Source organism: Equus przewalskii, chromosome 3 (assembly GCF_037783145.1).
Source record: "Equus przewalskii isolate Varuska chromosome 3, EquPr2, whole genome shotgun sequence".
Taxonomy (NCBI): Eukaryota; Metazoa; Chordata; class Mammalia; order Perissodactyla; family Equidae; genus Equus; species Equus przewalskii.
Window position 1 is genome coordinate 94,949,908 of NC_091833.1, and position 24,995 is coordinate 94,974,902.

The 24,995-nt window shown below is 35.5% G+C and overlaps 1 protein-coding gene across 15 annotated transcripts in view; it reads right to left on the bottom strand.

The window, feature by feature from the left end:
• PCDH7 (protocadherin 7) overlaps positions 1-24,995 on the bottom strand; it is a 399,930-nt gene that overhangs the window by 314,277 nt on the left and 60,658 nt on the right. The window lies entirely within an intron of this gene.

Sequence of the window (24,995 nt, forward strand, 5' to 3'; positions counted from 1 at the left end):
TACTAAACACTGCAAATTAATGACTGATTGATCAGGAATCTCACTGGAGGAGTGTCCCTATGTAATTTAGAGATCCACTCAGACTGAATGGATCCACTCGCATTGTTTCAAATACCTTTTCTCAAAGTTCTGTCTATAGTGAGATGCTGGATATATTTCCTTTTGATTTTTTCATTATATTTTATATACACATGCATGTAGATATATAATCTGTACTCACAAATAAAAATGAACATATATATTTATAGCATTCATCATATAACTTACGATTTAGCTTTATTCTCTTTTTAATTGATACGATGCTATTTATTTTGTGCTTGTTAATTTGTCTCAAAGATGTGCTCTCTAAGCCCACCTAGTAAAGGGATAGAATCTTACACTATTTTTTACATTCCCATCATGTCAAATACAATATAGGAAAGCAGATGCTCAGTTCATGAGTCTTAATTAATTAACACATTTGCTTTAATAAAAATTATAGAAAAAACAGACTCTAATCCAATCTTATACTCTTACGTAAGGAATTAAATGTGAGGACCTAGTAACTTATTCCAAAACCAGAGGAATACATTTAGTTCATAAATTATATAAAGTTTTTATCAATATTTTAAGCCTTAGCCATCTTTCACAATTGGAAAGGCCTGCATGATTTGTTTCCATGTGCCTTTGTACAATGAACAGTGGACACAAGTCAACAGAGATTGCTAATACAAAGGGGCTTTCTCATAAAAAGAGAAAATTAATTAGGTAAAGGAAATATTTTTTCAGGTCAGGACAAGGTGAAAAATACCACCTATAGTGATGCTCAGAGAAGAAAGAGTTGATGCCGCATTTCACACAGTTTAAAACAATTCACTGAAGAGTAAAATAAACGAAAGGAAATCATAACCAAATGAGTCAGGAAGAAAAAGTCATATGATGAAGGAAATTTTTACTGTGGATCTGGTTGGAAATTAAAGCTACAGAAAACTTTGGAAACGCATGATGAAAAAAAGGCTAAAGCATGTTTACAAGGGTGTTTGATTTCTTCTTTTATATATATATATATATATGTATCTATACCTATATATATTTAATATAGGTATATTACCTATTTAATATATGTATACACCTATATTACCTATATATGTAAATATAGATATAGATGTAGATATTTACATACATATGTAAATATCACCTATATGTAACACAAGTAATTGTTACCTACATGTAAAAGTAGGTAATAAGAAACTGTAGCATTAAAGCACATTTGCTTACCCAAATATAAAAATAATATACATATATAAGGTCAAAATTTCATGATAATTTCAGACATAGATAAATCTAGGTATTTGACTTTGAATAATTTACCAAATTCTTAAAAAAAGTCCTGTGACCAAGGGGAAATTTACTTTCTTTCAACAACCTTCTTTGATGGAATTCTTGCAAACTCCCCCCGTGAGTGATATTCCAAAACAAATAGTTCAATTTTTATTAATACCTTTGTCTGCTTCACTTTTAAAAATTTCAGAGCTGCAAATAAATATGCAACAAATGGGGAAAATGTGTTTTTAAAAAACTAGATTTTTCTCCATATCTAAAAATACAGATTGCAATATCCAACTGTCCAACTGCGCTTTCACAGGAGGGGTTGGTATTCTTTACGTTTGAAGATGATGCTATGACCTACCATAAAAAGGGCACACCATTTTCTCTCCTATGTGCTCAGTACAATAGATTTGCAAAAGTTCTATTCAGGATAGAGCTAGAATACAGCATTCTGATTGAGTTAACTCTTCTCCCTAGATGTGTTAACCACCAGCAGCCCAATATATCTTCATAATGTTTAGAATTATGTTTCCTTCATTTTCTAATTAAAGGCCTGATTGTATTTATGACAGTTAGAGAATTTAATATGTGCATGTTTACTTAGTTGAAAAATTAAATTCATCAGCTCACCTACTATTCACTACAGCTTTTATAATAACAAGAAAAACGTAAGTAGCCTTAATGTTATTCTCTCAAAATAAATTAGATGAATAATGTTTTCCCTTCATCAAATGAGGAGGGGAAAGAAAAGAAGATAATACTGAGAATAGGGTTGAGAAAATATGGAGAGAACAGACCCTTTAAGAAATTAATTAAAGCTGAAATGGTGAAAACAACAGTATTTTTGAGAATGAAGTTTTACTTTATGCTCTAACATTTTGGAAATAGTTTAACAGAATTCAGCAGTATGAATTGTAATACGACTCACTTGTCAAATTTGGAGTTTGAATTTGTTCTAGAAAGAGAGGAAAGTTCATTGATTTATTAGTAAACATCTTTATACAATGTATTTAAGAATTCACATTTTGACTAGAGTATTCAACAAATCCTGAGCAAATTTCTGGAGAGAAAAACAATAACATTATTTTAAATGGAAATTTTATATTGCTAGGTAATATTTTCAAAATGTATATGAAGAATAAGAAAACAAATAGTAATAAATTCATAGTTATTGATATGTAAAGATTTTAGTGCTTGAAGAATAGTCTTTAAACCACATTACCATCTACCCTACATCCAAAAACATTACACATATCAGAAAACTGGGAATGTTACAATGGTAGACTTACTTAATTTTATTTATTGAAGCTGCCTAGTTGTATAGCTTCAGTTCTCAGGAATCTTAAAGATTCAGCAGCAGGTGCCTCATTCCCCGTTCTTGGAATAGGCACATATCTCCTATTATGTAACTTGTCCTTTTCATACATTTGCCACTGTCCACTGAACTTTAATTTTGCGACCATGTCTTATGCACCTCTAGATTATCACACTCTTTACATTCACAAGTCTGGGCCTTGTCTTCGGCTAATCTCTCTCCCTACGAGACCTTCCTGTCCTCTACCTAGTGAAATATTGCTATTATTTCAAGGTCCAGCTCAGGTGCTCTGAATCTTCCTGACCCTCTTCTGGCTTCCACTTGCCCCTAGTCAGGGCCACATTAGGACTTTCATGGACCCTAGCTTCTTTTACCTTTGTGGAACACTTTCATCATTAAAAAGTCTTACAAATTATATATTACGCTTGTGTTGGTATAAAGAAGAACATATTAATATTATGTATTAAAACATTTTATTTGACCACAGAGGTCCTTGTTTTTCTTCTGATTTTAAAAGAAATTGACACATTGTAATGGGCCCCATGCTAAAAGTATTGTGGATCCAAAGCATTTTAACTACTGTACCCAGTGGGAGGTCAGCTCTATACCAGTACTTTCCTCCAATGCCAGTGTTAAAGATTCCACATGACTTTGTTTCCATAGTGATTAGCACCCAGCAGAAAGCCAAGCAAAGAGCAGAACCTAAGAAATTTTGTTTAATGTTGCTAATTAGTATTTCACCCTTTCTTTGTAGATAATTGATTATATTTTGCCTCCTTAAAATTTATTGTGTGTTCCTCAAAGAAAGGGTCAAGGCCTTATGCACTTTTATATATCTAGAGACTCATAAATTATTGGTATATAGTATCTGTTGGACCAAACTGAAAGAAATTGTACTTATCTTTGCCAACTTATACCAGATGCCACTGACTGCCACTCCTGAGGAAATATTCTTCCAGTAGAGGGTAGAGCATCCTTCCACACGAGAGGGATGTTTGAAGCTTCTGATTGTCATTCAAATGTATCCAGTTTCTCCAACCTCAGTTTTGATACGAAATGGACACATAGCTAAAAATTATCTGTAATTGTGATCCATTACAAAGAGTCACCACTGGATTTTATGAGTTATGTGTTTATATTGGCATAGAGCCTCTACTTTGTTCAGGTTTAGCCATAAACTTCAAGATGAAAATACTTTATATACTACAAAAATGAAATGAGAGAATGCGAAGTTGTCTTAAATATGATAATTTCTAAGAGCTTTCCTCATTTATTTATAATTATATTTATTTGTTATAATAATAAAATTTATTTTTCAATATTTATTTCCAATGAGTATAAAAGCACAAATAAACTAAGAACTTATATTAGGATATTGTATTAACTACAGATCTAATGAAATGTTAGCTGTTTAATATTGTCCCATATCTACTTACTCAATTAAAATGAACAACATACATAAACTATTTTGGCTTACCCATTCATTCATTCAACTGACATACAATAAACACCTACTAGAGTTATTGTAGTGGATATAAAGACCTATATGTTACAGAAGATCTCAGTCTAGTGAAGCAGATGAATAAACAATCCATTATAAACATTATCCACTCACATAACTATTAGGAGGAATGAATATTTGTGCTAGAGAAACACATGACAGGGCTCCTAACCCTGATTCAGGCTGCAAGTGACTAATTTCAGGTTTTTGTTATTAAAATCTTCAAGTGGCATTTTAAACTATAAAAGTCATGAAAGAGAACTAAAAACGGAAAGTATAAAGAAGAAAACCAATTGTCACCTACAATCATACCATACAGAGTTGAGCTGCACATCGAAGAACAAGGAAAATGTAGCCAGGAGAAAAAGAGAATTTGCATTCCAGGCATGTACAGAGGCAAATAGGAGTGAGAAGGGATCACAAAACCAGAAAAGAGGCTATGGCATTGGGGCCAGAGGCACAGTATGTGTTATGTATCAGGGAAACCAGACCAACTCATTCTGCCTCTGCAGAGAGGGTCACTGGCCTATTAAAGGCGGAAGGCAAACAGGAGAACGGGTGTCTCCCTGGAGGTCCATATAGAACCCCAGGCAGCAGGCCATGCAGGGTCAGTGAGTATTCACCAACCACTAAGAGGCTAAGGTGCAGAATGAAGCAGGGCTGGAGCAATGCTACATATTCTCTCTCCTCAGAGATAACATATTTTAGTCTAGGTGGGTGATAAAGATTGCCCTATTTCAGAAGTCTGCACAGTGATAGCTATCTCTGCTGCCTATGAGGGACTGACTTTTACAAATTATTTGCATGTTTTTATTTCTTTAATTCTTCATAACAGCATTAAAGACTAACAGAGAAATTTCTCACATTTGACCACCACAGAAACACATAGCGGTTAAGGTCCCACGCTCCACTTCAACAGCCTAGGATTTGGCCAGTTCATATCCCAGGCATGGACCTACACCCTGCTTATCAAGCCATGCTGAGGTGGCCTTAGAGGAAGATGTGCACAGATGTTAGTACGGAGACAATCTTCCTCAGCAAAAAGAGGAGGATTGGTGGCAGATGTTAGCTCAGGGCTAATCTTCCTCAAAGAAAAAAAAAGAAATGGAGTCTCAGAGAGATGCAGAGGTTTGCTCAAGATCACAGAGTTTCAAAACGTCAAGATCAGGACCAGCATTTCCCTTTCCCTCTTGCAGGAGAGACCTGGGAATCCAAGACCTGTAAGTCCTACAGTGGGCAACACAGAGAGTGGGGGCAGCGGGAGTTGAGGCTGTTATCCAAATGATTAATTATGAATGTTTCTTTTTTGCCTTGATTTACTTAGATAATTGCTTTAATTTTCCATTTTGTTGAGTATATGCAGTTACATCATTAATCCAATTGGATTTTTTAAAAGGTTATAGGCTTAACAGAGAATGAGAAAAGGAATGATAAACTCTATTTTTCCAGATACATTTGTAGGCTTTTCAACAGTGACACAAATATGGATATTTCATAATTGCATATTTTCTTTTTGAGGACCAATAGCCATTTTAATACAGAAACCATTAATAGAATTATACCAGATGGGCGCTTTATTTGCTTTTAAAGTGGGTTACAAATAGTAGCAATTAGTCACTGATGAAGACCTCTAAGTCGAGAGGTTTTTCATAATTCAGCACCATGATAATTTTTGGTGCCATCTTCAAAACAATAAATACAAAAACATTTGTAAAAAACAACATATGTCTTGACAATTTTCTAATTATCTGTGTGTGAAATACTCAGTTCTTCCGCACAGGCGGGACTTTTCACATGACACATTTGTACTCTAAAGCCTACAAAAGATTACTAGAAATTAGTGAGCCCATATTTCTACAATTCGTCTTTATTTGATTCTAGTCAGTTAGAGCCCAGAGTTATATTTATTTTTCCTACAAAAAGAGGTAACTGCCTATATGAAAGACAAAGGGGAGGGTGGGTGTTGAACTGAAAGCTGAATTTATTCAGAAATAGCATTAAAAACTAGACTGCACAGTTTCCAGTGAAAATAAGAGGGGAAGGATGACAGATGGAAACTGGCCAAATGGTATTCTTTCAGGAATTGTGCCTAAGTTATCCTGAAGGCAAAAAAAAATAAGAGAGAAAGAGAAGGGGATTTCAGCAGAATGTCTTGAAAAATTTTTCTGGCTTTACTTGCCAATAAAGAAGCAGAAAACAGTTGTACTTGAAACATCTTAATAAATTCATAACAAAAATTACTGATTATTTTAGACTAGAAAATGCAATATTATATAGTGACTTTTCTGTGATATTTAAAATTTATCTCTTATACTCTCCAAATTCAATGATTGATAACTGCATTTAAGCCCTTTTCAATATGTTTGTTTATTTAGTTGGTACTGCAATCTCTTGTCTCCATCCTACAGCCTTCGTACGTGTTTGGATCTCACTCATCTTCTGCAGACACCAACACAGAGACGTGCCTGTGTGCCCACATCTCCCTCCTACACCAGCTAAGAAAAGAAGCCACCCATGTCACTGCAGGCTCCCCAGAGAACCCACTGTGACTGCACATGTTTTTGTTCCTTCAGGAAAAAAGGAACTTGGGTTGAGACCTCTCTTGCTTGAGAGTCTCCAAGAATTTAGGCTGTAATTAAGCCTCTCATTTTGGGATTTATAAAATATTTAATATCAGAAAGCCTCTCTCATACCCCTCACTATCAACTGGAATTTTGTCAGTATGCCAGTAAGGGATATTTCCTTTTTTAGAAATGGATGATGACTGTGACAATATGTGCTGGGTTAGGCCTAGAAATGAAATATTAATTCACAACACTTTGCGCCATCATATCTTTTGAAAAGCAATCAGAATCCAGATATATAATATTTTTGGTTTCAGATTACATATAGAAAACATAATTTTACATCCAAATCTTAGGTGATTATAGTTAGTTGGGGCTGCAAACATAACGTTACATTTGATGAATAAGAATCTATTCTATCTTTATATGGAAAGCCCCTGATAATGGTTTATTTAGACCTGATATGCTCACATATTTACCTTAAAACAGTAATCCATGAACATGGTCAACGTCTTGACCCTAAGTGATATGATCATAACACAAGGATTCTCAAGTAAAGATATATCCTTACTTCAGAATAATGAGAAGTGTGTTTTGCAGTGCTTTGCTCAAAAGGAAAGTGAGGGTGAGGAAGATAATGTCTTGGTTTTGTTTGCATTTCATTGTTTATACTTTGGGGAACTACTGATAAAACAATTAGGATCTTCTGATATATTAGCCTTATTAATAAAATAATTCATGATTCAAGTGAAGCAATTCTCGGCTTAAATACAATCTTCAGGTCATTTTAGCAGATATGTATATGTATATATCTTGTATATATATCAAAAGAATAATAACTCAATTTTCCAAAAATTGTAGCTCTCCAAGAGAAATCGAGATCCAAAACAAGCACTACTTTATTTATGTCAAGTTTTACAAATGTAAAGAGGAGAGCTGGAAATGCTTACACACTGCAAAAGCCTACTGCATTAGCAGACACCAATGTAGCACCTAATAATCACTTTACTTATATGACCAAGCATACACAAAAATAAAATTTAAGAAATCTGATGGCCAAAATGTAAATAATTAGGTAAATAATGGAACTCTACAATAGACCCTTTTATTTTTCCAGGTTTAGGTGTGATCAGTTTGGAAAAACTAAGGTCGGGGTAGAGATTGAGATCGCAGGTCCTAATGAGTGCTACAAAAACTACAAATTAGAGTACCATGATGGATGGCGGTCAAGGAAGGCTCTATGACGACTTGACATTTGAAGTGAGACTGAAATGATGAAGAGGAGGTAGGCGTATGCAGATCAGAGGGGAGAAGGAGGGTTCCAAACAGCAAAAGCAACACGTTCAAAGGCTTTAAAAGGAAAATCTTATGGCATGTTTGGGTGACAGAGAAAAGGGTCAAAGTAGCTTCGGCTCAGTGAAGAACACTGTGAGTGGAAGAGTTCAGGTCCCAGAGGCAGGCTGGTACCTAATCAGGCCATGCTTGTAGACCACTCTGGAAGACTGGATTTTATTCTCATTGTAATGGAAAGCCACAGGAGGATTTTAAAGAGTGGACGGATATGTTTGCATTTACACTTTAGGAAGATCTCTCCATGGAGAATGTCTTGTAGAGAGTACAGTAAAATCAGACAGAGCAGATGTTGGCGGCTTGGACTATGGTTTTGAAGAGGAGGTGGTGAAAAGTGGCCAGATTTGGTATAGATTTTTGAGGTAAAGGTAATAAAAATTACTGATCAATTGGGTACAAGGGAAAAGAGCAAAAGATGATCTCTGGGTTTTTACCCTGAGCAAAGTGGGTGGATATCAGTATTATTCACTCATATGATAAAAGTTTATGAAGAGAGCAAATTGGAATATTTGAGGAAAAAAATCAATGGTTCTGCTTTTGCTCTGTTTTGTTTCTCATAACACTAATAACTAGCATTTACTCAGCACTTACTCTGCAACAAATATATTTCTAAACACTTATTTTTTTACTTACTTTTTTTAACTTATTTAATCCTCCTAAGAACCCCATGAAATAGTTCCTATTGTGATCCTCATTTTAGTGATAAGAAAACTGAAGTAGAGAGAAACTTGCCCTAGTCAGCCAGCTAACAGAGCCACAGAGAATCTGGTACCAGAACCTGCCACATGACCACTGTGTACCACTGCCTTTATCATGGGAAAGCTAAGTAGGTAGTTGGACTGAGTATGGAGCCCAGGAGGGAAGGCTGGGATGGTGGTACATAAAAACAAAATCCTGAGGCTCTACAAGATTTAGACATCTAGCAGAAGCAGCATAGGAGATTAAGAATATGTAGTCAGCAATGGAGGAGAAATACCAGGTGAATACAGCGATATGAAGTGCTTACAGGAAGAGAGAGTGAACAATCCTTAAATGCCAAGATTCAGACAGACAGAACTGACCATTGGATTCAGCAAAACTGAATTCTGGTAAATTTGAGGAGAGACTTGCCATTGGAGTGGAAAGCAGAAAAGCCCCATGGGAGTGGATTAAAAAGACTTTAAGATGTAAGTGGAAAATGACCATATGGACAACACTTTGACAAGTTTTGGTGAAGGAGATCAGAAACATGGGGCTATAATGGAAGTGGTAACTAAGTCAGACATGTTTTTTTGTGGCTATTTAGGTATTTTATGTTTAAAATAAGTTACGTTACCACACGTTTAAACGTAAATTAGCATGAACTAGTTGAGAGGAAGAAATTTACCCACTAGAACATATCGTAGGCTAAATACAAATAAGGTTCCCTGCATGGGAATTGTTTGCAATGAGTTCTAAGTTTTATTCACATAGATTTCACTACATTCTAGAACACTGCTAAAAACAGTAACCATCTTCCTATCTCAGAGCAAAGAGGAAGAGAAGCATTCTCTTGGACTTCTCCTTCCAATTCTGGGACATCACTCTATTATCTTAGTTCAGTAAGTCCCGTATCTACAAAGCCCAAGTAATCAAACTATCTAACTCTCTTCTAAATCTTATCATCCCCAAGTACTTCATCAATTCACTTGAATAATTTGGCAGCTGGCTTGTTATCGCTGTTCTAGATGATGTGGATGACTCATTCATCTATTTAGCTTCAACATTCTTTTGTCTCACTATTCCAGTGACAATCACTTCCACTCAGCTTTGGCAATCCACACCCATAGATACAAAATGGACTGTTTCTAAACAAAAAGTTCTCTACAGTAATATCCAGAACTGTGAAATTTTCCTCTCTAATCCCCTAACCCAGTTGCTCATACCCACAAAAACTCTTCGTAGGTTTCAAAGGCTGACAACCTCCACCTATTTGCCCTTCCGTTTTCCAGCAGTCTCTAATCCTCCCTGGCTTGACTGCCATCTCTCCCTAATTTTGATCCCCATGATAACCATTTTCAACACACTTTCATGGGTGCAATTGATTCTTCCATTCTTTGACCTTCTCTCACAGCTGCCTTGCCAATCCCATTACCAAATCAATCCCACCATCTGTTTGCTCTCCTCCTCCTCCTGGGCTGCCAAGAGTTAGTGAGAAAATTGAATAACTACGCTGATTGACTCTGCTACAAATTTATGATTTCCGATGTCAGCTGAACTCTCAGAGCTGTTTAGCAGCCCTATTACTCATCCTTACTTGGCTGGTCTTCCCATTCCACACAGCAGCTGTTCCCACCACACCCTCCTGAGATCCCCACTCTCAGTCTGACTCCCCTCAACCTCAACACATGATCTCACCTCCTACTGCTGAGAACATTGAGGCTATCGGGCGTGAGCCCCTCTGCTTCCTTCCTCCACGTCTCCAAATTTATCTGTGTCTTCATTCATTTGTACTTGATTTTGCATCTCAGAAGAAGAATGCTTATTCCTTTGTCTATCTGACCCTTTGATTCCACTCCTTCCTGCCTCTGCCAAAACCCTGTTTCATCAAAATGCTTTCTCTTTTATGTTCAATCTCTAACTTTCTTTTAGCCTACAAACTTACCTGAATTTCCCTATTTTGTAAAAAAGATCTTTCCTCATCTCTTCCACCATCAAATTGCTGTTTCCTTTTCTTTCCTGCAAAAATTCTTGGCAAAGTACTTTACATTCAACTGCTCTGCTTACTTAAAACAGGCTCCATAAAACCTGATGTAACCTTCCTACCTGGCCACCATGCTGATGAAACTATTAGAAATGCCACATAAAAGAGTCTTTCCTCAATCTTCAATTTTCTTGATCTGAATGCTGGGAGTTGGCCTTAATACAAAGTCATTCACTTACTAACTGTTGAAATTTGGGCAAGTTATTTAACTTCCCTAAGATTTGGCTCCCTCACATTTGCATTGGGCATGCGTGGGTCACACCTGTTTTCTTTTTTTTTTAAAGATTGGCACCTGAGCCAATCTTTCCTGCTTAATTCCCCAAATCCCCTGGGTACATAGCTGTATATCTTAGTTGCAAGTCCTTCTAGTTGTGGCATGTGGGACGCCACCTCAAAGTGGCCTGATGAGCGGTGCCATGTCCGCGCCCAGGATCCGAACCAGCTAAACCCTGGGCCGCCACAGCGGAGTGCGTGAACACCTGTTTTCTTTGAGCAAATTACTTTTCACTCACTGATTTAGTCTGGGAAGACTGGACTAAGAAGGACATTTCAGCATTCCCTGTCTGGCTAGTGAGCATAGTGATGAAATAAATTGACATAATTGGATTTAAGTCATTCTAGCCCTAGTGTTTGAAAAAGACAGTTTACCAATTCCTACTAACCTCTGATTTACTTTTACCCTCTGGAAGAGATCTTTCTCTTTTCTGAGCATGGTCCTTTATCTCCACTAGTACCTGTAAGCTCTACCTCATGGCTCCTAAAGCTATCTTTGGTCTAAAATATTAAATTATAAGCTTGGTTTCTATTGCTTGAAAACAAAGTTTATTACTAGGATTAAATGAGCTAATCTGTGTAATATTCCTAGTGCAAAGTCTAGCGCCCACTAAGGGTTAAATCGATTTTGGCTGTTATTACTGCTTTTGATATTGTTCTTATTAGCATGTCTACTGCATCCTTGCCAAAACAGTTTCCTTCTTTGCTTTTTGTCATACAATTTTTTCCTGACTTTGTATTTACTTCTTTGGCTTTCTTTTATGTTATCCTCCCTTCTCCTGTTTTTACTCTCTCTATATTCGCTGGAGATCTCATATATTTGCATGGAGTCACCTATTACTAAATATAGATGAACTGTTCAATTCTTTCCTTTCCCAATCCTAATCTCTTATATTCCAAGTTCCACTTTCTTACTAAAATGTTCAAAACTAAACTGTGAAACAAATTTCTTTTCCATTCCATTTCTATTTTCTCTCTCCTCTCTTCCCCAACCTCTCATCATCTACCAAATATTTTACAGCCTTCCGTCTCTATGCCTCTTGATCTGTCTTCAAGGGCATCAGAATCACATGATCAGAATTTATCTAGATACTAGAAAGTATCCCTTTCTCCAGTACTTTTGCTATGAACTGCCCTCCACTCTACCAACACAATCATCTTTCTAAAATGAGTATTTTGTTACATTCTTCCTTGAAAACTTTCAATGACTTCCAAATGTTTACAGGATAAATCCAGGCTCATAGGGAGGAAATTCAAGACACATCTCACACTGCCATCTCCTCTTTCCAGTTCATATCTGGCCATTCATCCCAATGTACCTAAACTCTACACTGGATTATGTGCCTTTTACCAAATAAATTATGAACTTTGAAGCTTTCATGGCTTTTCTTATGATTTCTTGTGCAGTTGAAATGCCTCTTTCTTCCCTCCTTAGTTTGAGGGAACTTAATTTATCACAAAGTTCAACTCAAAAGCTTCTTGTATCATCAAACCTTTTCCAAACATCTTTACATTCCCTCTCTATCTCTGTCATCCTGTAGCACTTACAGCACATCTGATTCTCTTGGTAACAAATTCTTTGAAAGCAGAGATAGTAACTTTCCCATATTTATATTCCCGGCCTCAATCACAACGTCTGGGTAAAAGCAGGTATTCAATAATTATTGTTGAGTAATTGTAGCTATCTGGTGATCTTCAGAATGAAAAAATACATTTTGAAAAACATGCATGAATATATATGAAACATATCCATGTGAATAAAAAGATATATTTCAAAATATATGTGTGCGCATCCAAAATAATACAGCATTTTTATACTTTATACTCCATTGATTAATGCTTCAGCCAGTTAGTACAAGACTCAACACTGACATTAGTATTTCTGATATACTTTAGTTACACTATCAATAGAAATTATATTCAGAGTGGCGAATCAAGCATTGAGAAACTCCTGAATTATATCCCATGCTAAGATATTCCCACAACATGATATATCAGAGGTTACACCTTTTCATAATAATACTAGTAAGAAAATTTTTATTCCTAAGTGAATTTTAAAAAGAAAACATGTAACTCTTTCAATCAAAATAACAAAATTTGAATTTTCACACCATGGGTAACAGCAACCTTAAAAGCATGATGGTACCCACCAAAAACCTATCAAAAAACAATAAAAATTTCAAACAAAAATATAATCATTTTAAAAAATTATATGATAAAATATACAGGATATGATTTATACAGGATTTTGCATAAATTTTATGATAAAGGATCAAAAAAGTACTGTGAAAACTGTGTATTGTGAACGTCCATACTTCCCTACAGAACTGTGAGTTAAATACTCTGCATAGCCACGATATGTGCAACCTCTGCATGATATGGAATATTAAGAACAGCTTCAGCAGCACAGAATAACTTTGCAGGACATCTTTCTTGGAAAATTTAACAATATAAGTACCACACATTAATCATCATTCATAGACCAGGGGTTCTAAATTTTTGAAACACTAGATAGCCCCTGGCATGCTATGGGCCCTTTCAGCTCTAACAGATTGAAGCTGCATTTCCTTGGTTGCAAGTGAAAGATCAGACAGAAAAGATCCAGGCAGAAAGCATCTAGCCCGGTGGAATATCTTTTAATTGGAATTAAAGTTGAAAAAAGAGAAGAACAAAAAAAGAGTTACACCACAGACTGTGCCTTCAATATTGATGATCCTTAAAATTTCCCTGTCACAGAACTGCCAGAACTGTCTTACTACAGATGAAATCCTATGAATTGTTTTATTTTTTTCAAAAGAAACAGTGAGTCTCATAAACCACAGGGCAATGAAAATCATATCCATACTATTACGGCATAAATCCTTTTGTTAAAAAACCATGAAGCACAAAAAGCAAACAGAAATCATTGAAAATAATTTAGTAATATGCTGCAACATAAAAATCAAATAAAAATACTTCTAGATAGAGTGTGAAATACAATTCAGCTTATAGCTTGAGAAGTTAGGTCAGACAATGATAGAGGTGGAAATGGGATGCCATGGATTTGATGAGTGGTGATTCTTTAGTCTTCAGCCTCAAGGTAGACTCTTAGGCATGACTTCATTTGAGATCATAGCTTACCATCAAAGAAAGTCTCTTTCGACTGTCAGTATTAGAGGTAAGGAATTTTATTTTTAAATCATGCTTTGTATCTATTCCCAAACATCATACAGACTCACCATATGACACATAAACTGTTTAACTGAACTCTTTGTTCAAAGAATGGTTCCACATCTACGGATTTTAGAATCCATGCATTAAAACGTATTTCTTTTGTTATTAAATATATTAATTCCTCTACTAAGGAAATATGTCTCTAGTGCAGAACACTGAATTGGTGGCAAAAAATGACCAAGTGTGGTTGTCTCTGCTTCTTATCCCACCTAATGTGTGGCCATAGGATTCGAAGTCTAAGAGAAAAGATGTCTCAGTTAAACCCAAATCCCTTTAGAGGTGTTTGTATTTTCCCTCTCTGGTGCTTCCTTCACTGCTATGAACGTTATTCCCCTAGTAAATCTGGGCTTCCATTCCTTTGTCTTTAAAGGAGTTTAACTCCTATTTCTCCCAGGATCAAGCTGAATCTCTTTCACATGAAATCTAATACCTTACACATTTTGTTCTGTTTTCCAGCCTCCTTTTATACCATACTGCCTTGGTATCCATTTGTCCTCCACCAGACCCCTTATTCTTAACACCATGTAGTTATCACATCTGGGTACCACATATTTATTTTGGTAACAATAGAATTCCTGCAATAGAGTAGATCCTGAGTGACACAGAAGAATGCAAGCTCTACAGAGCTCACGTGCTTTATAAAGGTATATGTAAATATGTGCATATCACCTCAATTGTGTTACCCAGAATTTAATGTGTCATAGGAATGCAATATCCCCAGCACCTAATCTGCTGTAGGAAATCAAGAAATATTTATTGAATGACTAATATTTATGCATTTTATTGAATGTCCTAGAAGCATAAAATTCCCACTTATAGCATCAAATGAATCCAATCATTGTTTAGTGATCTAATCTACTATAAACAAGACGCTTTGCTAAGAACTGGGAGGAGAGTAGATATGCATCGGACTTGGACCTTCCCAGTGAAGAGATTATGGTGTAATAAGAAATAATACACATACACACTTACATGCCCCCAAAATTTCATCATCAAATGTAGGAATCTCCAGGTTCCATAAAAATCATGCAGAAGAGAGTAACTTAAAATTAGCACTAACGACTTGATAATCAGGAAAAGCTTAATAGAAGAATCAGGGAAAGTAGAATTCATTCATGTAAAATTAGAAAGACAGGATTGCGGGAGGAGATGACCGTATGGGTTAAGATAAACTGGCAGGAAAGTGTGAAGCCGATAAAGTCACTTGAAAGTTACCAGGCTTAGCTGGAGCATAGGGTTCACGAAAGGAAGAATGGAAAGCAAAGATGGGAGAGGGAGAGTAGAGCCAGAGGAATATCATTCTAAATTAAGGCATTTGAAATGTATTTATTAGGAATGAAGAGGCACTAGATGTTCCTGAGCATGGCTTAAGAAGCAAGTTGTTCTGTCCTTGCAAGATTTTGGGGCAGCAATGTATGCACTACTCTAGCCCTCAATGTCATAACTGAATCCACTACATATAATTTGTACACTAGCTTTAATGGTAGTCCAACTACGCTCTCCATGTCTAACCATGATCTATTTTATTTCATAGTTTTTATCAGTTACCAGTAGTGCATAGAGAGAGAAAGCTCTTTTATTAACATATATTTTTATGATCCAATATTGCTACATGGCACGGAAAGTGGAATAACTTCCAATAATAGTCATCAGGGTGTATTAATTTCAAAGTCAATTAAACAGTAAGTAATGGTGACTACCAGAAGACAGTGCTAGGCCTTACAAGCATCTACGTGAAAAGCAGTCAATATAAACATCCAGCTGTAACATAGCTTTTAAAGCAAAGTAATCAGAAAAATTGCAGCAGAATATTTCAAGAAAATTGAAATAAAACATTCCTCACAGGCAAACAAAACTGAATGGCCACACAAATGACGTAGGAATAGCCAAAAAGACAATGTCACTGTATAAAAGGTGCTTCCCACAGTCACGAGAACCTGACACCTTTGATTAATATAATTCCACATATTCAAAGAAAATGAAAGTGGAGGTGAGACTATGAGCTTACCTAATTAACCTGCTGAAGACTACTAGAAAATAGACCGGCTACGTATTTCTCTGTTTGCTGTTCTCAGTTTGCTTTAATGAATAGTTTCTAAATTCAAAGAGACACTCATGAAAAACAGCTCCAAATAGGCACTGATAATTGGTCATTTTTATTATCTTCTCATTTATAAACATCACTGTTTTACAAGCATGTTTGCATTTTCTAAATAATTTTTAAAATTACCTTTTCAAAGACATGCTTCAACAGCAAGCTTATTTATAAAGTTTGTGAAGTCTAAACCAATAAATAGTTCTAAAATCAAGTTTAGAGTCCTGTAAAGGTTTAAGGAAATCAGAGTTTAAAGTCAAACGTATCTGCAGTTTGAATCCCAGACGTGACCAGTGTAAGACCTTTGGAGAACGTATTTGGAGAACATATTTGTCTGTTTTTAACAGCAGATAGCACTTGGAGACACTCACTGTGTGGCAGGCACGGTTCTATATTGCATTCAGACTGTCTCTGGAACCTTAGTTCCACTAGTGAATAACTATGTGACCCGTTTCACATTTCTGAGTGTTTCTTTAATGATAGCTGTTATTTACAATTGCTCACTTTATGCCAGGCAGTTGCTATAATTGGTACATATCTACTTATATTAGCATTATATGACACATAACTTATAGAGCATGTTAATACATCCACATTTCTTAATAATGCTATGAGATTGTTATTGTCTTCATTTAAATACATGGCAGGTTAGGTAACTTGCCCAAAGTCTCAAAGGCTGGTCCATAATCAGTGTTCTAAACACTGCACCTGTTCATTTATGAATTATGTGTACCATTATATCATATATTTTCATAGGAAATCCAAGAAAGGACAAACATAGTAATTCAAATGCTTAGTAAACATATTTAAACTGAAAGATCACTCTCAGATCAGATCATTGTCTGGTAACTATCAGACGAAAAGTTCAATTGCAACTTTCTGATTGTCTTAAGATATAAAACCACCAAACTAGAAACAAAGCACAGGGATCACCCATCTTTGTGTCTGTTCTGGCACAAATGTTTACTGAATTATTTCTTTATCACAAATTCAAATTTGTCCTTCCTGGAAAATAGAACTTCCAATTGATTATACACTACCAATTAAAAATTCATAATTTTTACATATTTTCTGTTCCATTTGCCAAAAATTTTTACTAAATGAAAAGAGAGCAATTTGAATTGATGTGCTAGACAACATAAAAAGGGGGGGGAAACGTAAAAGGCTTTCTTTATAAGGTTTTACATAACAGTGACTTTAAATTTCCATAAAATACTCAGGTCTGTGTACAATAAAATATCTGTGAGCAACATAATAACTAAAGTCATGTTCCAAATGGCATCCATACATTAACTACCAAAAGAGGCTACAGAACCATTTTTGAAAGGGAAAAAAGAGCCCTCTGGACCTACTGTAGAATGCAAACTCAAAGGAAACGAATAGCCTAATTATACAGCCAGAAACAGGAAGGCAACAGACTTCAGCAACTGGGAAAGAAAGCTTGACAAAATCTAGGGATATTAGTCTGAGCCTTAAAATATTTTATTTCCTTGCGTGTTCTGAATTGTCAGCAGCGCAAAATGAAGGGAAAAACACCTCCAGAAGGTTTGGTGTGTTTTATAGCCCAATATTCCTAACTACTGTGGCCATTTCTTTACGCTGTTGGGAAAAGGCAGAACCAATCTGTTGGCAGATGACTGTCTTTGGCTCAGCAGGAACTTCCATTTCATGTAATAAAGACAAACACACGCAATCTGAATACGTTCTCACTGGGAGAGCAAAAGGGATGAGGGACGGCTTTCATGTCACGCACTTGATAAATTATTTGTAAGATGCGTATTTTTTGTTCCTCAGGCCTGTCCGAAGGCAGAGCTCCATTGTGGCTTTCCAAATGCAGTTCTTTGTAAGTAATTTCAATGGCCCTTAGTAGAATCCTCTGAATCACATGATATATTCAAAACTATGACCACCCTAATACATATCTTTTATGTTTTCTCTCAAAATCATGAGAGGTACTTCTTTTTTATCTAAGTGAATCCTTTAGACATTTATTTGTGCCCACTTGGAATTTAAAATATAATTCATTTAACACTGTTGCATGTATTTGATGTGCTTTTAATTCGTGAAAGTATTTCATACCATAAAACTGCCTTTTTCAAAAAAATTCTGTTCTGGAGTCAGAAAAAAAGCATACGTTCTTTTATTTTAAAATGAAGAATTATTTTTAATTCTGGTGGCATGTGACATAACCATCAGCAATTCTGAAGCTTTCCTTTTATTTTTTCATTGTCTCCATTAGATCCCTTGGGAGTACAATGGCTTAGGTCACAACATGAAACATCACGCTAATTAAACTGCTAATTAACTGGTATAAGAAATATATTGCATGAAATAGATTGCTGTATTACTTTGTTTTAACTTTTGTGTCATTTCAACTTGGTAACCACTAATTTAGAATCCTCTAATCATGCTCTTTAATCCAAATGTTAATCTCAAATGAGGAGAGCTCATGATTACTAAGGAGCCCTGGTGCAAGGTATGTATTGCATTTCTTCCTAGTATTAAAAAATGGTTTATTGAAAGATAAAAAGATCCTGTGTTTACAGATTCTTGGTATTCATTTGAACACAACCTCTTGTAAGGAAGGACAAATTGGAAGTCATCCTCATAAACATTTTCACAAACTTTGTCATCTAAATAGAGAAGCATTTATGTGACTAGCCACCATAGGATTTTTATTAAAAATGCTCACGTAGAAAATTAATTGCTTCCTTAATATTATCAGTTTTTTCCTTAACTCATATTTTTTCAATTACATGACTTTAACAAGTAAGCTTCAATTTGGGGTTCAAAAAAAATGGCAGATTTTTATTTAATAAATATGCAGGGATTTAAAAAAGTCAACCAGCAGAAAGTTAGAATACACTATATCCACTGGAAATGTATTATCAGGAGGCAGCCAGCTTCTGATCTTTCTGGAATGCATATACCAAATGTCTGCTTCTTTCATGAACCTGACACATAGGGGAGAAAAAATCCTCGCTGACCCGCCTTTTAACAGCTAGACACAGAGAGAAGCAGAAAGATTAGAGACCCAGGTCCCCCTCGGCTGCTACTGAGATGGAATTTCCACTGACACAATTGGGCAGCAGCGATTAGAAAACAGGCTGAGCTGTACCTGATTTCAGAACTAGGAAATGTTCGTTTTTCCCCTAACATCTAAGGGGATCATCTACAAAGCTATTCATTTTTAATTACATTAACTTTAACTCCTTACTAGAAATTCACAAAAAGCGGCATAAGATAGGTTATTATGGTGGTATCAACATCCAGAAAAATAGAGAGTACCTGGCTCTTTCATAAAAAATGTAAAAATTATTGAAATGTATGAACTAATAAAGATCTGTAGTTGGCTTTGTTTCTTTTCAAATGTTCAGCCACTAAATTGTGATACAAATTTAAAGTATAATTTTCTCATGTCTTCACAAGCAACATTGTGTGTTCCCACGAACACAGAGTCCTTTCTGAGGCCTACATTTTCCACAGTCCCAATTATTATTCAATATATTTCATCTGAAAAGTAGTTCCAAATAGACAAAACACTATTTTCAATGGTTATTTGTTTTATTCTCTCCAATAGGTTTAGTTAACCAACTATTATATTTAAATGATAGTGACTGACTTTCCATATATTAAATATTATCCAGTTCGATTCAGCAAGTATATATTTTGTTTATATTTCACACTTTCAAATCTTATCATCTAATAAATGCAGCACATTTTCTGCTTAATGGTCTTTGAAAATAAAGCTCTCATCATCATATCATAGATACTTATTAAATATTTGCAAAGAATAACAACTACTTATTTGTGGATTGGTTATCATAGTCAGCATTGTTCTTCGTTTTTATGATAATCTTATAAGTAATTTATCATTCTTAAGTTTCGCAATTTTTAAGCAACTAATATCAGAGAAAGCTGTATTCTCCTATGATTGTGGATAAAGTGATCTTCAAAAATTGTTCTTTGACCTTTTCGAAACTTTCATCATTGAATTGTGACAAAGGTTGGATTTCAGCTTTCACAGTTTCCTTTCACTTGTCTAAGCCCGAAAAAATTACAGCTCACAGAGCTCCAAGATTTGAATTGTAGCAGACCAGAAACTGATGAATTTTCCTGGAGAACCTGTACCTGCACAATTTTGCTGAGTTTCAAGCTGTAGTATATGGAGAATATTGAGGGCTGAGTATTACCTTTTCTGTGAGGTATCTTTTATTTCACTTTTGTCAGTGATATTGAGTTTATTTTGGTCCATAAACATCTCAGTCAGCAACCACTACACTCTATTCATATGTCAATTATAAAAACAATAATAAGAACCTTAATAACTGCCAGCGTTTATTGAGCTCTTGTTACATCATACACACACTGCCTGGATAAATCTCATTTAATAGTCACAATTAATTTATGAGGTAGACATTATTAATTTCATATTATATATGAAGAAATGGAGGCAAAGAGATGTAATTTGTCCAATGGTCGCTCCATTTGTAAGTGTATGAGACACCTTTCAAACCCAGGCAGCTTGGATTCCAGACAGTGTACTCTTAATCACTATGATAGTCTGCCATTTAGCATGTGGCATTGTAATAATTAGCCTGCACGATTGGAATTCCCATTAGATGCGATCTCCCCCGTTCACAGAATGCAGTTGTCATTTTCCTCAGTCCACCCAGATTCCAGCAGCAAAGTCATCATTTTCAAAAACATTTTTGATGCAAATAGTACATATTTATAGTAATATATTTTAAGCCTGCAAAGCAAGTAACTTCGAGCATTTCTCTTCTTCTCTGTCTACAGTATTTAAAGCAGACTTTCTATCACAGATTCCACCTTTATCCAATACTTCTGACTACCTTTCACATTGAAGTCCTGCATGCTGAATCTGCTTCGCTCAGGTTAACAGACAAATGACTTAAAGAACCACAAAAGTCATCTCTACACTCCCAAATAGTTCCAGAACCTAACTTGTGCCCCCATCTATAATAGTGTTTGGCATGAAAACTCTACGGCCCACCTGTTGAGTGCCACCTCTGTAACCAAAATGGCAGGACTCAATGCCCAGCTCTATCTACTGCTAGCTATGTAGCTTTGCACATTTACTAAAACCCTCTGGGCCTCATTTTCCCCATCTGTAAAATGGGTATCATGACAATAATAGTATCTGCCTCATGAAGTTGAGATAAATAATAAATACAGCCATCAATATATTATCTGCACAGGGTCGATTCTCAGTAACTTAAGTTTAAAAAGTTATCAAAAAATTATTAGACTCAGTTCAACTAAATTATATTTACCAAACCAGGATAGTGGAATAACAGCACTCAAAAAAACAAGAACTAAAACCACAAGCAAGTATTTTAATCCTCAATAGTATTGAAATTTTATTTTTACTCATATGAATCCAATTTGATGATGGATTCTGAACATAACTTTTGAATCGGTAACTCTCATTTACAGTTTCTCCACTGCTCTATATAGCCATTTTCCTTGAACAAGTCTAGTCTTCTTTTAAAAAAAAAAAAATAGAAGTAAGAGGCAAGGGTAGAAGTTTTATTTGGAGATAGCGGGAGAGGGGGGATGGGAGAGGCTTGGTAAGCGCAAGTCAGCAATTCTCCCATCTACATTTCTAATCTTGTATAATAAAGAATAAATTGACAAAATTAAATTTTATTATCTAAATGAGTTCCATAAATGGCCAGAAGTTCGCCTAAACGAAAAGAAAAAGTTCAATCTGACCAATTCTCTAAATAATGATGCCTGAAGATTATCCATGCCACCTTTGTGATTTTGAAAGTGACACTATTTTGCAAGTCAGTGTGCTGCAATAAAAAAAAATCAACATAATATATATGCTTTCATTTTGCTCCCTACTGTTTCTCTGCCCTTTCCCAGTTGGAGTAGTAGCAGGAGACTAAAATACAAGTACTGTTTGTCTGTGTGAGGCACTTTGCTGCTAAACATTAATCGTGAAAATGACAACAGTTGCAAGACTCCTCTGCCTGTTGCTTCTCCGAAGCAGAGAATGACCTACAGATGAAAGAAGCTACAGCGACCGACATCAGGGGTAGTGTGTCCTCCTCCTCTCAACCCAGCCAGGCTGATCCAAGTCAGAAAGGCCTTTGAAGTCACCGAGGCCTTCACGTGCTGATCAATGCTTGGAGGGTAAAGAGCAAACAAAACTGGTTCTAGCACTTGAATATTCTGCCAGGGATGCATTCAGCTCAGTGCAGAACGAAAAGTTTTCCTCTGTTACAAATTGAGTGATTTTGTACTTGGCTGCTGCTTGGTTCGGTTAACTTAGAGGGACCTGTTGATCTCAGACATGATGATTTATATCTCCATACATATTTCCATTAAGTCAAACGAAGGATGGAACAGCAACAACTGTACATTCAGATTTTCCCTTGGACTTAAGGCCTATGTTGAGGTTTGGGTCAAGCTGAGTGGAAAACAGCATGTGATTCGCTTAATACTGATGTCAGTATTGATTATTAATATGATCAGAATAACATTGTAATCGTTCTAAGTTATCAAAACCTCAGAACTAGGTTAACTTATGGAAAGTTAAGAATTTAAATGATCTTAAAATTGATAGTGCATTCCAAACTCACTGTTTACAGATGAGAAACCTGAGCACCTGAGACCTCAAAAATGTATGTCAGGTCACGCTCTTAGTAGCAGAGCAAAATTTCACATCAAGACTCCTGACTCGGTTCAGGGTGCTTTTCTCCACACACTCTCGCAACTATCTCTGTTAAACCTTTTCTCTTTATCTTAAGTGGCTAAGCTCTTCACTCTCAAATTGGAAAGATGTGGAATGTATTTTAAAAACGAGCAACATGAACATGTTTTATGTCCCATTATATTTTAAAAGACTATTAAAATAGAAAATACAGGCATTTTATAAAGTAGTTGTTTTTTTATTATTTTGGTCACAAAAAATATTCAAAACAATAGAATTATACAGTTTGTAGACTTATAATTTATTATAATACCATAAGTAAAGACAAAATCCCTGTAATCGTATAGATAAGGTACCAACTTCAGTTGATTGTCACATAGAAAAACGAGATAAAAATTTCAACTATAAAGTTAATCAGCAAGATAAAGAGAAGTGAATACAAATACCAGACAACAATAGTTTCAAAATTATTATGGCACACGGTGACTACAAAAAATATGTCAATTTGTCTTAAATATTCACTTTTATCTATATTAATATGATTACTTGTTATATAATTTAGGTTGAAGAAAAGTAGAAAAAAAGCCAAATGGAACTTGTTGGTAGGTTGAAAAGTTATAGTTAGAACACAAATATTTCCCAAGTCTCTTCTATGAGATCATCCATGGCTCTCACCCTCTGTCACTGAGTGGAGTAGCTGGAAGGAGTATAATGTGACTTCCCAACTGTCTTCAAACTGATTTCACAGGAGCCTACTCTCATTATTTTCAGACATTGGTACCATCTTAATTTAAATGGCTCAATTGCATTACATATTATATTTAATTGGAGAGCCTTTGCAGTAGTCATTCCATTTTAGAAATGCTTCCTTTGTGGATAATAATCTTTAATAATGATCATGACACATGAAATGGCTTAGGACAATTTACTCTACCTCTTTACATTCTAGGTAACAAACCAAAGTGCAAATGTCAATCATTAAATTTTACATCCTTCCACTTACATACACATACACACAAATGCCAATACATACATTCACGCCGGTACAAAAATCAGACTTTATATAGTATCTTCAACTGAGAAAGTAGCTATAATGCAAAGAGGTACTTCCTGCATGCAATTCATCTCTAATAAAATAAAAAAGCCCTCCTCTGCATACATAAATGCATAGGACCACAAATTTAAAAGGCCAGTTTCCTACTGATATAATGACCATACATTCCTTGAACACTTACATGGTTCACCCTAAATTCAACTGGAAATTGTGTAATATGTCTGTGAGATGTATTGTGATCTTCTGTTTTTACATCATAATAATAAACTATGTTTCAACAAGTATCAGAATGACCTAAATTTCATTTTCTCTCATGTCCACTAGTCTCTCACTTTCCCTGATTGGCAGTAGTATTTCTTCTTAGCGCCTTATTAAATAGCATTGAACAGTCTAATTTTCTCAGAATTCAGTCCTGAGGTATACATTTCCATTTTCTTTGTTGATCTAGCACAGGCTCAGGTGATTTCTACATAATGCATCCAATTAGTTCAAGCAAGGCAAATGAAATCACATCTATCCTAATCTCCACGTTATTAACTATAAACAGTAACAGGATACACGTCTCCACTCTTTGCCTGAGTCCATTCAAGTGCAAATCGAAGGAAAGGGATTTCCTGTTCTTCTTTTCATACTCCTGAGTATGACGATATTTGATTCTGATTCTCCACAGTAATTGATAAGATTGCAAAACCTCTCTCACATCCCTCCTTTATTCCACATTGAGAGCTTGATTTTTTTCAGTTGTTTGTGAAGTCTAGTTTGATTCCTTTTTGCAGAGATTTTATGTTAAAGCCATTTTTGTTTTCTTCAAAATCAGAGCTTCATTTTAATCAGCTAGTGATCCTGCCCCTTGGGAATCGATTTCTTTTACACCAGATAAATCCAGGTCTATTAGGATCCAACACTGAGTTGGAA